General features: G+C 34.4%; 1 long non-coding RNA gene across 1 annotated transcript; it reads left to right on the top strand.

Moving 5' to 3' along the window:
- The first annotated feature begins 2,594 nt into the window (after nucleotides 1–2,594).
- On the top strand, nucleotides 2,595–13,504 carry LOC110259434 (uncharacterized). The gene is made up of 5 exons (XR_002341844.2): nucleotides 2,595–2,730; nucleotides 6,419–6,507; nucleotides 7,769–7,850; nucleotides 11,344–11,469; nucleotides 13,399–13,504. It is a non-coding gene; the product is annotated as an uncharacterized LOC110259434 (long non-coding RNA).
- The last annotated feature ends 649 nt before the right edge of the window (nucleotides 13,505–14,153 follow it).

Here is a 14,153-nt window from a genome sequence, read left to right as displayed (position 1 = left end):
ACCAGCCCTGAAAAATAGTTTTCTAGTGTGAAAGAGATGACCATTAAGCTTCCTTCCAGCCTCAGGATTTCATACTTTCTTAAATTTTACATTATATATGCATTTTTATTTGCACATTTTATGTATTCATATTTTCATATTTATGAGCATAATTATGTATGGCATATGTGATATTGGTGATTAATATTTAGTCTGAGCATGGTTGCCACTGTAACAGCATTTGGTAATAAAAACGTATCTATTTCCTCTCATATAAAGTGGTGTAAAACTAGCTTGGCAGCACTTCACTGTTTTATAAATTAAACCCAGTGGGCATTGCTGCTTTAAGCAATGTCTTCACACAGTAAGATATATAGTAGTCCTAGTTTGTTAACCTTTAAGAAAGTAAATTTACCTACTAAGAGTTTCACATGTCTTTCCTTGGTTTATAGGGTCTTCAAAGACCTACTGCCTCCTACCTTTCCAGCCTTATCAACTCCCTCTGTCACTTCTACTTTGTGTTCCAGATATGCTGGTTTTCTCTGAATTTTCTAAATCTTCATTCTGTTTTAATTCCCATATCTTTCCCCCTGCCTGACAACATCTTCCTCACTCCCGTTTTGCACAATTTCCATTCATTCCATAATGAGATACTTCTAAGGGCACTTCTTTGTCTTTTCTAAATACCCAAGCTATATATTTTCAAATCTACTTCTTCTCTTATAGCAAGTAACACATTTGAAATTGTTCATTCAGGGTTTCACTCTTTCACTGGATAACATTATTGACTTTATTTGGTATACAATTTATGAATGTAAACACATGTATAAGTTTCATATCATTATCACAATCAAGATACAAAGTAATTATTTCAGTCCAGGAGTTCTCTTTGTGGCTCAGTGGTTAACAAACCCGACTAGGATCCATGAGATTGCAGCTTTGATCCCTCACTTCACTCAGTGGGTTGAGGATCTGGCGTTGCCATGAGCCATGAGCTGTGGTAGGTCATAGACGAGGCTCAGATCTGGCATTGCTATGCCTGTGGTGTAGGCCAGCAGCTGTAGCTCTGATTTAACGCCTAGCCTGGAAACTTCCATATGCCATAGGTGAGGCCCCAAAAACAAAAACAAAAATTTTCAGTCCAAAAATATCTTTCTTGAAGCTCTTAATAATCATACTGCCCCAAAGCCCCTGTCTCTTCATAACCACCGATTTCTTCACTGCTAAGCTTTTGTCCATCTGAAAATGATATATAAATGGAATCATACAGTATATAATTTTTTGAGACCAGCTTCCTTCACTCAGAATAAGTCCTTTGTGATTCATCCATGTTATTGCATATATCAATAGTTCATTCCATTTTTATTGCTCAGTAGTATTATATAGTATGATTACGCCAAAATTTGTTTGCTCATTCACCCACTGAAGAACAATAGGGTTATTTGCAAGTTTCATAATTTTTTTTTTTTTTTTTTTTTTTTGTCTTTTTGCTATTTCTTGGGCCGCTCCTGCGGCATATGGAGGTTCCCAGGCTAGGGGTTGAATCGGAGCTGTAGCCACCAGCCTACACCAGAGCCACAGCAACGCGGGATCCGAGCCGCATCTGCAACCTACACCACAGCTCACGGCAACGCCGGATCGTTAACCCACTGAGCAAGGGCAGGGACCGAACCCGCAACCTCATGGTTCCTAGTCGGATTCGTTAACCACTGCGCCATGACGGGAACTCCAAGTTTCATAATTATTAATAGAACTACTAGCTTTTGTGTGAACATGAGTTTCTATAGTTATTTTTCCATACCGTAAATACCCAGGAGTATGATTACTGGTTCTTATGGTGTGCATATATTTAACATTATAAGAAACTGCCAAATAGTCTTCCAGAGGGTTCATACCAATGTTGTATTTCCACCAGAAAGTTATGAGAGTTCCTGTGGCTCTGTAACCTCTCAACTCCTTGGTGTTCTCAGTATTTTTAATGCTAGCCATTCCTATTTTAATGCTGTATACCTATTAATATATGCAGTGTGTGTCACTCTAGCTTTATTTTGCATTTCGCTGATGACTAATGATGTCACATATTTTTTAATGTATTGTTTCACCATGCATATATATCATTTGAGAAAGTTCCTGTTAAAATTTTTACCCTATTTTAATTGGGTTATTTGCATTCTTAATGCTTAGTTCAGAAAGTCTTTAAATATTTTGAATACCAATCCTTTGCTGGAAGTATGGTTTACAAATACTTTCACACTCTGTATGTAGTTTTGTGTTTTCATTTTTTAACAAATAAAAACTTTAGAGTATGTTAATAACCTTTTTTCCTTTAGAATAGTTTCAGATGAATAAAAATTTACAAAGAAAGTAAGTATCTCCATATACCCAACACACGTTTCCTCTAATGTTAACATCTTACACTAATATAGGGCATCTGTCAAAATTAATGAACCAATAATGATATGTTCTTATTAACTAAACTCCATTCTTTACTCAGATTTCATTGGTTTTTACCTCATGTCGTTTTTCTCTTCCAGATGTCATCAAAGATGCCACATTACATTTAGCCACCATTCTTCTTAGGGCTCCTCTTGATTGTGGCAGTTTCTTAGACTTTCATTGATTGTGATGTCCTTGATGGTTTTGAGAAGTACTGGTCAGGTATCCTGCAGAATGCCTTTCACCTGGGATTCATCTGATGTTTTTATCATGATTATGCTGAGATTAATGGTTTGGGGGAGAAAGAATACAGAGGTAACATATCTTTATCATCTTATCATAAGAACACATATTATCAACATGAGTTATCATTGTTTATTTTACCCAGACCAGCTGGCTAAAATAGTGTTGGTCTCGTTTCTCTCATGGAAAGGTACTCTGCTTCTCCCTTTCAAACTTTACTTTTGGGAAAATGTCACTATCGACAGCTCACATTTAAGGAGTTGTAGTTTTACTCTACTTCCTTGGGGGCAAAATAACAACATAGATTATTTGAAATTCTTATGCCAGGAATATACGTCTGGTCTCAGTATTTTTATTTTTGTGTGTATTCATGCAATTTTATATCAGTATAGACTGCTGGGTATTTACTTTATACCTGGGGCTATAAACCATCACTTCTTTATTTTGTGGTTCAACTTGTCCCCACCTTGTCCAACATGGGCTTTTTTAGTTGGTTCCTGCCTTTTTGACACGTACTCATTGTGATATTTAGTAGTAATTGTATTTAAAAAGTAAAAATTATGCCTCACCAGGCACTTTGTCTTTTTACCTAATTATAACACAGTGATTACCATATGCTAGGGACAGTGGCTATTTGAATACCTTAGTTTTTATTCCCGTTTTTTTTTTTTTTTTTTTTTTTTCTTTTTAGAGCTGAATTTGCAGCATATGGGAATTCCCAGGCTGGGGGTTGAATGAGAGCTGCAGCTGCCGGCCTACGCCACACCCATAGCATTGCCAGATCCAAGCCACATCTGTTACCTATGCCATAGCTTGTAGCAATGGTGGATTCTTGACCCACTGAGCAAGGCCACGGATCAAACCTGCATCCTTGTGGATACTAGTTGGGTTCTTAACTCACTGAGCCCCAATCGGAAATCCTATTCCATTTTACAGGTGAGGAAATGTAACAAAGTAAGGCAGGAAAGGAAAACAGTTTGACCCTAATAATACTTAAGGTGATTGCTTTTGTGTTAGTAACATAGTAAGGTGAAAAGTAGGGGAAGATAGATTTTGACAGGGTGCTCAGGAGGTATCCATCCAGTCTGCTCTGCTCTTCCTGATCAATGAATTACTTTGTTTCTAATTCTATTTAGACACCCCATACACTCCACTCTATTCTAATTGTCACAGTTCAGTCCCTCGTTGTTTCTTGCTTGAATTCTGGAAGAGCCCTTAACTGATATTTCTACTTTGAGTCTTTCCTTTCTTAAATTCATTCTCCATCAGAGAATATTCCAAAGGCACGTTTAATTATGAGAGAGAGTTGAGCATTATGAAATAGTACAGACTTTGGAATAAGATTGGTGTGGATTTAAAATTTTCTTTTACCCCTCTCTTTGCTTTGAGCAAATTTGAGTTTCACCTTCCTTTATGAAAATATTTACTAAGCATATGGTTCTTGCAAATATTACAAAAAGTAGGTATCGTCATTATTACTAAGTGCCTACTGTGGTACAAACACTAAGGTAAGTATTCGGTATGCACATCACAATGTTCTTATAAGGTGGATATTACATATAGATATGCAAACTGAGACACAGAACGATCACGTAGTTATTCAAGTTCACATAGATAGCAAATGATAAAGCAAAGTTTCAAACAGTCATTTTACGCTCCAGAATTCATGCTGTTTAAAACCACATGGCCAATTTCAGACTGAGAAAGTTTCAGAGCCAGGATTGGAATCCAAGTTTTCTAATATTTCAAACTCTATAATGTTATTTTTAAACAGCAAAACATGTAAAAATCATCAGTACAATGTCCAAAATATACAAAATATTAATAAATGGAAATGGTTCTCATTATTATTACTTTTATAATCATTATTATTTTATCTTATGGTTTAATATATTTTGTAGACTCTAATCACATACGTTGGCATACTTATCAAGAAACTATCATAATCTATTCTTTGATTTTTTTTTATTAATTTAAATCTATGGTTAGGTCTACCTTTCTCTGTCATAGCTCTCTCTGTTCACCTTTCTTTCTGCTAAACACACAAAGATGCACAGAAATACAGAGTTAAGACAATATATATTTTTGTTACAATATTTGACAGTCTATTTTATTGCTCTTATGCTAATTTCTTTGTCTGGACTAACTCATGACCCCTTTTAAGGCTGAATAATGCCTAATGTTCATTTAATATTCTTAGGAAATCTTTCTTCTTTCAAAGAAACTTCCTTAACCTTCACTCTCATACTTTTTGTTCCTGTATTCCATTATCATAGCATATATCACTCTATCTTACATTCTTTCATATGTCAGATTGCCCTTTTAAGCAGTAAATTTCTTGAGGTCAAAGATGATGTTTTATATCTATGTTCTTCCATAGTTAGGACACAGTATAGACAGATTAAAAATTACAATTACCAATAACTAGTAAATGAACTTATATAATGACTCATCCTCTAAAATTTTCAGAAAAATGTTTTTATCTGAACTTATACAAATGGATTACTCAATTTTTTGCCCATTTTGTAAAATAGCAGCTAAAAGCGTTTCCCTATATACAACTCCTTATCAGTTTTCCTTGTTAGAAAAATAGATGTCCAAACAGTTTAGGATAAATTTGGAATTACACAAAATTGTAATGATTCCTTTTTTATAATGCTAAACAAACCAATGGGTATGTAAATTCAACTTAAATTTCATTACCTCATGGTTTATGAAAGACTGTGAGTAGGAAAATAAAAGTCTACTTTTGACACAATCTGAAAAATATATTTGACTGAAATATTTGATTTGAGGAAATTTGTAGCAGAAAGAATATGTGTACACACATCATGCTTCATTTCATTGTTACTTTTTCTACTTTTGGCTTGAAATTCAGTAAGTAGTCTAATTTAACAAACAATGTTGGAGTTCACATCATGGCGCAGTGGAAACAAATCTGACTAGGAACTGTGAGGTTGCAGATTCAATCCCTGGCCTCGCACAGTGAGTCAAGGATCTGACATTGCCGTGAACTGTGGCATAGGCTAGTGGCTACAGATCTGGCATTGCTGTGGCTATGGCATAGGCTGGCAGCTACAGCTCCGATTAGACCCCTTGCCTGGGAACTTCCATATGCTGCAAGTGAGACCCTAAAAAAACAAAAAGATAAAACAAAAACAAAAACAAAAACAAAACAATGTTAATATCTCCAGAAAGGATGATAGAGTTCAAAGGGTAAATGTTTATGAAGTTTTTCCTAATTACTTATACATTGAATTGGTAAAGAGTCAAACTAACCTGGGAGATATTAGTCTTTGTAATACAATTAAAATCATCATTTTTAAAAATCTTCAGATTTGTCTGAGGAATGCAAAAATATTAGGATAAAATATTACTAGAGAAGCTAACAGGGGATCAGTGTTAATAATTATGCTAATTATGTTTCAACAACTTTAGAAAAAAACACTACCCTTGGTACTGGAATTCAAAATAAGGAATTAATTTGAAAGTATACCATCACTAATACAAATATGTACCATAACTAAATGCCTAGCATGTGTGGTAAAATTCTCTATGGAATAGTGAATAAGAGTTGAAATAATTAAACAAACCTCAATATATCACAGAAAGCTAAATCTTCAATAATAAATGGGAGGAAAATGGATTTATTTCTGTAAGTAGAGTGATCATACATGGACTATGAGACCTTTTCTGAAAGAGCAGTGCCCCCACATTACTTTACTACTTCATTAAGCTTAAAATTCATCTTTCTGCTTAGTTTTCAGATCTGACCCCAGAATGAAATCAAATGGATGAATCACTATTAAAAATCCAGTTTGGAACTCCCCAATAGGACACATTTATGTTGTGAGTCACATGGAAAGTCCGATAGGACACATTTCTGTTCTTTTCTTTTTTCTCTTTTCTATTTCGCCAGTAGAGTCAGGATCATGTATAAAAATACATATAATACTCTGTTGCTGAGTTAAAATAGGGAATCAAGTTTATAATTTGAAGGATAACAATGACTTCCAAAATTAGTTTAACTATATGGGGAAAAAGTTTTAATCAAAAATTTATTTAATATTCTTCAATATCTTGAATTGGTAATATAAAGCACATTATTAATATATGTGATATTTACATTTTCTGATGAAATTTCATTTTAATATTTTAATAATTCATTAAAATAACTAATAAAATGATTAAACAAATTATTGCAACTTGTTGCACAATTTCATTTAAAAGAAACTTCTCAAATTAGGCAAATAATTCTATTATGATGGTGCTTGGCCTAACTAAACCTCTTAACTGAGTGATTAATTTTCCCTTAAAAATATGGAACAAGAATTATACAAAAGAAGTACAATCGTTACTCAAAAATATTGTTTAAATCTGGAGAATTTTTACTTTATTTATATAAATTCTATTCCCCATATTAAAAATGTGAAAGTAATTGAAACTGGAATAATTGTTAGTTTAAATTAAGATATACTTCTAGTGTCTTTTCTGATTCTTGTTCACAATGAGTAGTTGGTAATGTACAACATTTGTATATATAAAATTATACATATTATGTACATAATCATAAATTTGATTTGTTCCACCCAGTGATACTCAAACTTGCAGAGTAAAGTGGCTTCATGTCAGAACTAGGTATTATTTGAGTTTACTTCTGAAATATTTATATATTTGAGAATTTAAAAAAATCAAAGTGCATATTACATTATGCAAGTGCAGATTGTGCATAACATTTTCAGAAAAACTATGGCATGTTTTCAGTGATTTTTCAAAAAAAGAAGTTAAATAAGAAGGTATTATGCATGAGACAATATGCTATGTGAACATAGTTTTTTCTAAATAGTTGGCTTAAAACTTTAAATTTATACTTGAAATTACATATGGAAATAAGATATTCAGTAAATCTCACTAAGCCATATAGAAGTTTAATTTTGGTTAAAGGTGCTCAGAGGATTGATAGAAAAGAATAACTTGCTTTGAATAGACACACACTCAACATGTTTTCATCTATAAGATTTAATAACATTCAGAGATTCAAAATGACATCTCTTTACTGTCCTAATGATGATGATTCCATGTCTCCCATATATGTCTTCCCTCTATGGAGTTTCCCTCTGATGACAAGACTAAAAATTTCAGATGTGATTATACCATTGAAGAAGTCACAACAACCATGGACTGACATAGGGGTAAGTTAAATAAATGTCTGATCAGCCTGTCAAATTTGCTGCTATGAGGATCACATGAGTTTTCTGCTAGGATTCTGCTTCCCAGGCAAGGAACTGCTAAATGCAGAAGGCATCTCTGTAGACCATGTCTATTGCAGGAAGAGTCACACTCACTGAGATCTTATCTACAAACAGAAAGCATTATCTTTGATTCATATTTTGTTGACAATTCTAAAGTAGCATAGTTTGAAAGAAGTTTGGCTGCCTTTATTCTCTAGAGAGCCCCAAAACAGAATCCAAGAATATACAATGGAGAAGAAAATAGTCTTTTTAATAAAGTGTTGGGAAAACTAGACAGACACATACAAAAGAATAAAAATGGACCCTTGTCTTATATCATGCACAAAGATCAACTCAAAATGTGTTAAATACCTTAAGGTGTAAAGGCACAGAATTCCTAGAATAAAACATAGATAATAAACTCCTAGACAAAATGTCTGCAATGATTTTTAAAATTTAAGATAAAAGTAAAAACAAGTGGGACTATATCAAAATAAAAAACTACATCAAAAAGTTACTTTATTTTACTAGAGCAGTCTTCAACCATAGTTCTCTTAAAACTTACCAAACCAAATCTCAAAAAAGCTTAAATTTTTCCCCAAGTTAGTAATAAATCAAATACTAAATGACATTTACTAACTCTTTTAAAATAGAAATGAAGGAGTTCCTGTTGTGGCGCAATGGTTAACAAATCCGACTGGGAACCATGAGCTTGAGGGTTCGATCCCTGGCCTTGCTCAGTGGGTTAGGGATTTGGCGTTGCCGTGAACTGTGGTATAGGTCGCAGATGTGGCTTGGATCTGGCATTGCTGTGGTTCTGGCATAGGCCAGCGGCTACAGCTCCGATTTGACCCCTAGCCTGGGAACCTCCATATACCGTGGGAGCGGCCCCAGAAAAGGCAAAAAAAAAAAAAAAAGAAATGGAAACATATTTGATGTACATAGCCATGAAGGACATAGAAGGGAAATAGTTTGAAAGAAGTTGGTCTGCCTTTATTCTCATTTCTTTGACTTTCATTCTGGTGAGGAGGAGAGATATTGGCCTTATGAAATCCCATGGGGCTTTTTGTTACATTTAAAAGACTTAAATATAGGAAAACATACTATAGGGATGGATTAGAAGGACAGTGATTGGAAAAAGAAATTCTCATCATCTGCATAATGTACTCTTTAAGCATTCTGTATTATCTTTTGTAGAATTATTACTCATAATTAACATGTATGTATAGGGATATAAGATATATGAAGGTGGGAAGGACAACTGTCAGGAATACTGCTCTATTTTCAATGTGTGGCCCAGGGCCAAGTGCATATAGGAGCTCCAATAATACTTTCTTAGAGGTTTGAAAAAATAACCTATATCATTGACTTTTTGTATATCAACCAATAGTTTTCTTTAAATGCTTTTACACTTTCTATTATATTTCATTTTGCTTAGAACTCATGAATTGGCCTCACTCTCCAGAAGCCATTTTTGATTTTTCTTTGATTGCAGGAGAAGTTCAAGGACTCAGTCATTATACCTACACATCAGATGGCATCTTTCCTTAACAAAGCAAAATATTGAAATGTCTGAGTGTTGAATCTTGTATTGGAAAAGCTAAGTAGAGGCTTTCATACAATCCCAAATTTTTCAGTCTACATAAATCATCATTTATCTATCTGATTACAAATTTTGAGTATTTAAAACAGTTGTCTGTTATACACTTTATTGACTAGATTGTAGAGATATAGTGTTTATAGTTATTGAACATATGTAGATCTGAAAGGTTATGTCTTTTTAATTTACTATCATAAAACAATGGTTTTAATTGTATGGATTTATCTGTCACTTTTGTTTGTTTCCTTAAATCAGTTATTCAGTTATCTTTCATAGATTCAATAAGAGAAAGATACATATATCTCAGTTTCTTTATTTTATCTTATCTTATTTATTTATTTATTTATTTTGCTTTTCAGGGCTGCACCTGCACCACAGCATATGGAAGTTCACAGGCTAGGGGTTGAATCAGAGCTATAGCTTCCAGCCACAGCCACAGCCACAGCCACAGCAACGCAGGATACGAGCCACGTCTGTGACCTATACTACAACTCACGGCAACACGGGATTCTTAACCCACTGAGCAAGGCCAGGGATTGAACCCGCATCCTCATGGATCCTAGTCAGGTTCGTTAACCGCTGAGCCGCAAAGGAACTCCTGTCTGTCATTTTAAATAAGAGAGCTTTACTTGATATCCAACCAAGGATCCTAACTTTAAGGCACTTAGAATGATTCATTCTTATTTGACAACTAAGTTTACTTCATAGCTAAAGTCTAATTGCAAAGTCAAAATAAGATGACTTTATATTGGTATTGCTTTTCATGTTTCAGGCTATAAGTCATTTTCTTTGCAAGTTATAATGGAATTTATTTTAAGCATATTAATGACAACATAATAGGCCTTGAAGTGGAGTGTGTTGACTAGGATGAAGTCATTGGAAAGTAGAGTTTATCTATTATAGAATCCTAGGTAACACCTTCCTTAATGTTTTTGACAAACACTTGTCTAATTTTTTGTTTTGTTTTGTTTTGTTTTTTGGCCACAGTTGTGGCACGTGGAAGTTCCCAAGCCAGGGATCAAAACCTGTACCACAGCAGTGACCCAAGCTGCTGCAATGGCAACGCTAGATTGTTAACCCACTGTGCCAAAAGAGAGCTCCTGACACATACTTGTTAATAGCATGTGGACTCAGTAATACTGAAGAAGAAGTGCCACTGATTTGTAATACTTCTTATAGGTGAACTTGTTAAAGCAGTATCGACATTTGTAGTAGTCATTATTAAAAGTTATTATGTAACATTATTAATTATTATGCAATTAAAGATGTACCTCTGAGTTCACTTAAAGAAAGAAATGTAATTTCATAGGACCCCATTCTGAATCCTCTTCTGAAGCTTCAAAAGAAAACAAACTCAATATAATGGTAGGTGTTGCTTCCATCCTTACTCAAGGGGCGATGCTAAATTTGCCTGATACATTTTGTACACTTAGAGAGTTTATTCCTGTCATTATCCTTAGAGCTATTAACTGAATATATGCAAAATACTAAATATTAACATGTCCTCATACTGAAGGTTCTCAGTGAAGAGGTTTGAATTATTTGCAGGACAATTAAAACTGGAAAAAATTAAGCAAAAATAATTCAAAGTTAGTAAATTAATGAGCTGTAATTATTTTTAATTGAACTCTGACTTGAATTATAAACTTAAAAATGGTGGATGGAAAAAAGTAGTTTTCTTTCATCACAAATCTAAAATGTTTCTGTTTTAAAGGAAAACAGAACAACAACAACCAAACAACAACCAAATTTTTAATTGGTTTGGGATGTGTGTATGGCAGTTGATGTTAAGGCTCCACCTGGATGCTTTCAGATCTCTTTACCATTTTCACACTGTGTTTTCACTTCTAACAGCTAACACCTGCAAGAAGAACCAGAAATACCTGGCATTTCACCCCGGGAAGAACCCTAGCAAATGACTCCTGGCACACAAGTAGAAAATACTCAAACTACCTCGCCCCAGGTCCAGACTGCTCTGAGGTATGACTTTCTTCAGAATCTTCCGTGGAGTTGAAACTAAATTGCCCTTCATAGAACTTTGATATAAAATATTTGCTTGGCTTCCTTCTCTTCCTAATCTTTCTTCCCTACTCCCTTACTCTTTTGGTCTAGAGCAGTTCTTAATAAATCATTTTCACATGGTTTCTTATCTTAGGGTCTCTTTCTGGGGAGTGCCTGTTAAGACAGAAGGATAGTCATTAATTCTGCTTATTAATTTTTCTACTCTCTGCCTTCTGAGCAAGCATAGCATAGGGTTGTATTTCCTGGCCTCCGAGTTATTTGCTCTAGTAAAGGTGACATGTGATACTTCTGGGCCGATCTTCACATTCTCAGGATGAAACCTTTAGAACTCAGTTGTGGTGACCAAGAATGTTCCAGTTAGAGGGTGTTTTATCAGCCTGGAACCTAGAGTCAGTATGAGAAAGTCAGCCCAGCCCTGATTCAGTAATCAGAGTGAGAAATAAACTTCAATTTTGTTAATCCACTGAGACTTAGGGGATGTTTGATATAGAGCCATCTATCTAGGATATCCTGAGAGATATATAGAGGGTGAAAAAAGAGAAGAGCTCAGGATGATGGCAATTTCTGACTTGAGCTGTTGGATGGATGGTGTTAATATTCTTTGGGCTGGGAAAAGCAAGGAGAAGAGCTGGCTTTATGTAATTTTTTTATTATTCAGGTATAATTGAGGAATTACATTGGTTTCAGGTGTAGATGTAGTGATTTGATATTTGTATGTATTGCAAGATGATCACCACAATGTTAACATCTGTCATCATACATAGTTAAAATGTTTTTTTTCTTGGGATGATAACTTTTAATATCTACTCTTTTAGCATTTTTCAAATATGCAGTATATTGTTGTTAACTCTAGTCACCATGCTGTACATTATATACCCATGGCATTTTTTCTTTTTAGTTAAATTTTACTGGATATTATAGCCACAAAATTTGCTGTAATGCTCTCTAAATTGTCTTATTATAACTTTTTTTAACAGAGATGTATGCTTTCTTCATGCTATTTTTAATTGGGGGTTAGTATGACTCAAGTTGTTTTTAATTTCCAAAATCTAATGATTGACTTTTAAAACAATAGGAAGTCACTTGAATGTCTCAAACCTTTATTGTTGTTTCCACACTTATATTCATAGTTAAATTTACAAAAAAAATATTATTCTTTCCTGCCGAAAACAGCATTCTGTATGTTTGCCATTGTGTATTCTTCTTATATTCTTGATCTAATATGTCAAAGCTCTGAGTGTGACATAATTAATATCATAGTAATGCACCAATGATGTTTGCACAGATCTTGCCAAATGAGATCTGGTTTCACTCCACAGCTCTTGTGGCTTCATGAAGTTTTGTGTATGTTTGTGTATGTGAAAGAACAAGAGTGGCAGAGAGACAGTGAGTGAAAATTCATTCAGATATTTGTATGCAAGATTTTAATAAATAATAAGAAAGAATATGTAAGTCCAAGAAACAATATGATGGTCTGTTCAATACATGACAGAGAAAGTCGGAGTTCCATAAGTTAAAAGAATGCCAAACCACCTGATTATACACTGGAAGTAACCTGGTACCCAAGAGAAAAAGGGAATCCACACAAAATAGTTCATTAGAGTATCATGTTTCCTTATAAGTCATTTGTGGATATTCAGAACATGTCTATGCCTAAAAGGCTCTGTTGCTTACTTCATTTTCTTTGCTTACCAGAAGCATAGCAAGGCTTGTATTCAGAGGAATGCTATGCAGGTCCTGTCTGGTATTCAAGCCAAGCACAGTGGCTCTATCAGGCAAAGGAGGAAATGAAGTTCCAACATGTCTTATTACTGATTCTCTGAAGAATTTTTGAAACACATTCAACAAATATATACAGGATGATTCAAAATAATACTTGTTTTCTAGGCTTCGGTCCTCCAAACGCCAGCATGTCATCAGAAGACTTTAATCTTAGTTTTTCACAGAATTCCTGCAAAAGGAGCTTATTTCCAGCTTCGCCATTATTGAAGGTAATTCCATTTCCATTAAGTCCTCAGTGTATATGTTTGTCAATTTGCAATACCAGTGCAAGTTTAATTAAACAGTCTTAAATACATGTACTTAAAAGTCAAATGAAGAAATTAAGATCCAGTTGTTCACCTACAACTGCTTAATTTATGCTGGCTATTTAATTGAAATTTAGTAATCGGGAAAGGAAAATCATATTCACCTGGGATTATGTTAGAAACTGTAAAGCATGATCAATTACAAGATTCACAGTGTGTCTGTTTACTTCAGTTAAAGTAACATTTTGCCCTCTTCAAATATGTGTATCAAATGTATGTGCTATTTTAAGGTAAATTAAAATAGCTAATATTCTCAATTACATTTGAAAACAAATGTAAGTTTAAGCTACCAAAGGCTAACCTTATTTTTATTTTTATTTATTTTTTGTCTTTTTGCCATTTCTTGGGCCTCTCCCACGGCATATGGAGGTTCCCAGGCTAGGGGTTGAATTAGAGCTGTAGCCTCCGGCCTACACCAGAGCCATAGCAACGCGGAATCCGAGCCGCATCTGCGATCTACACCACAGCTCACGGCAACTCCAGATCCTTAACCCACTGAGCAAGGCCAGGGATTGAAACCACAACCTGATGATTCCTAGTCGGATTCTTTAACCA

Source organism: Sus scrofa, chromosome 2 (assembly GCF_054392235.1).
Source record: "Sus scrofa isolate SSC_HxYL_T2T_F1_AM1 chromosome 2, Sscrofa_HxYL_maternal_Yorkshire_Landrace_v2.0, whole genome shotgun sequence".
Lineage (NCBI taxonomy): Eukaryota > Metazoa > Chordata > Mammalia > Artiodactyla > Suidae > Sus > Sus scrofa.
This window is presented reverse-complemented; position numbering and strand designations above follow the sequence as displayed.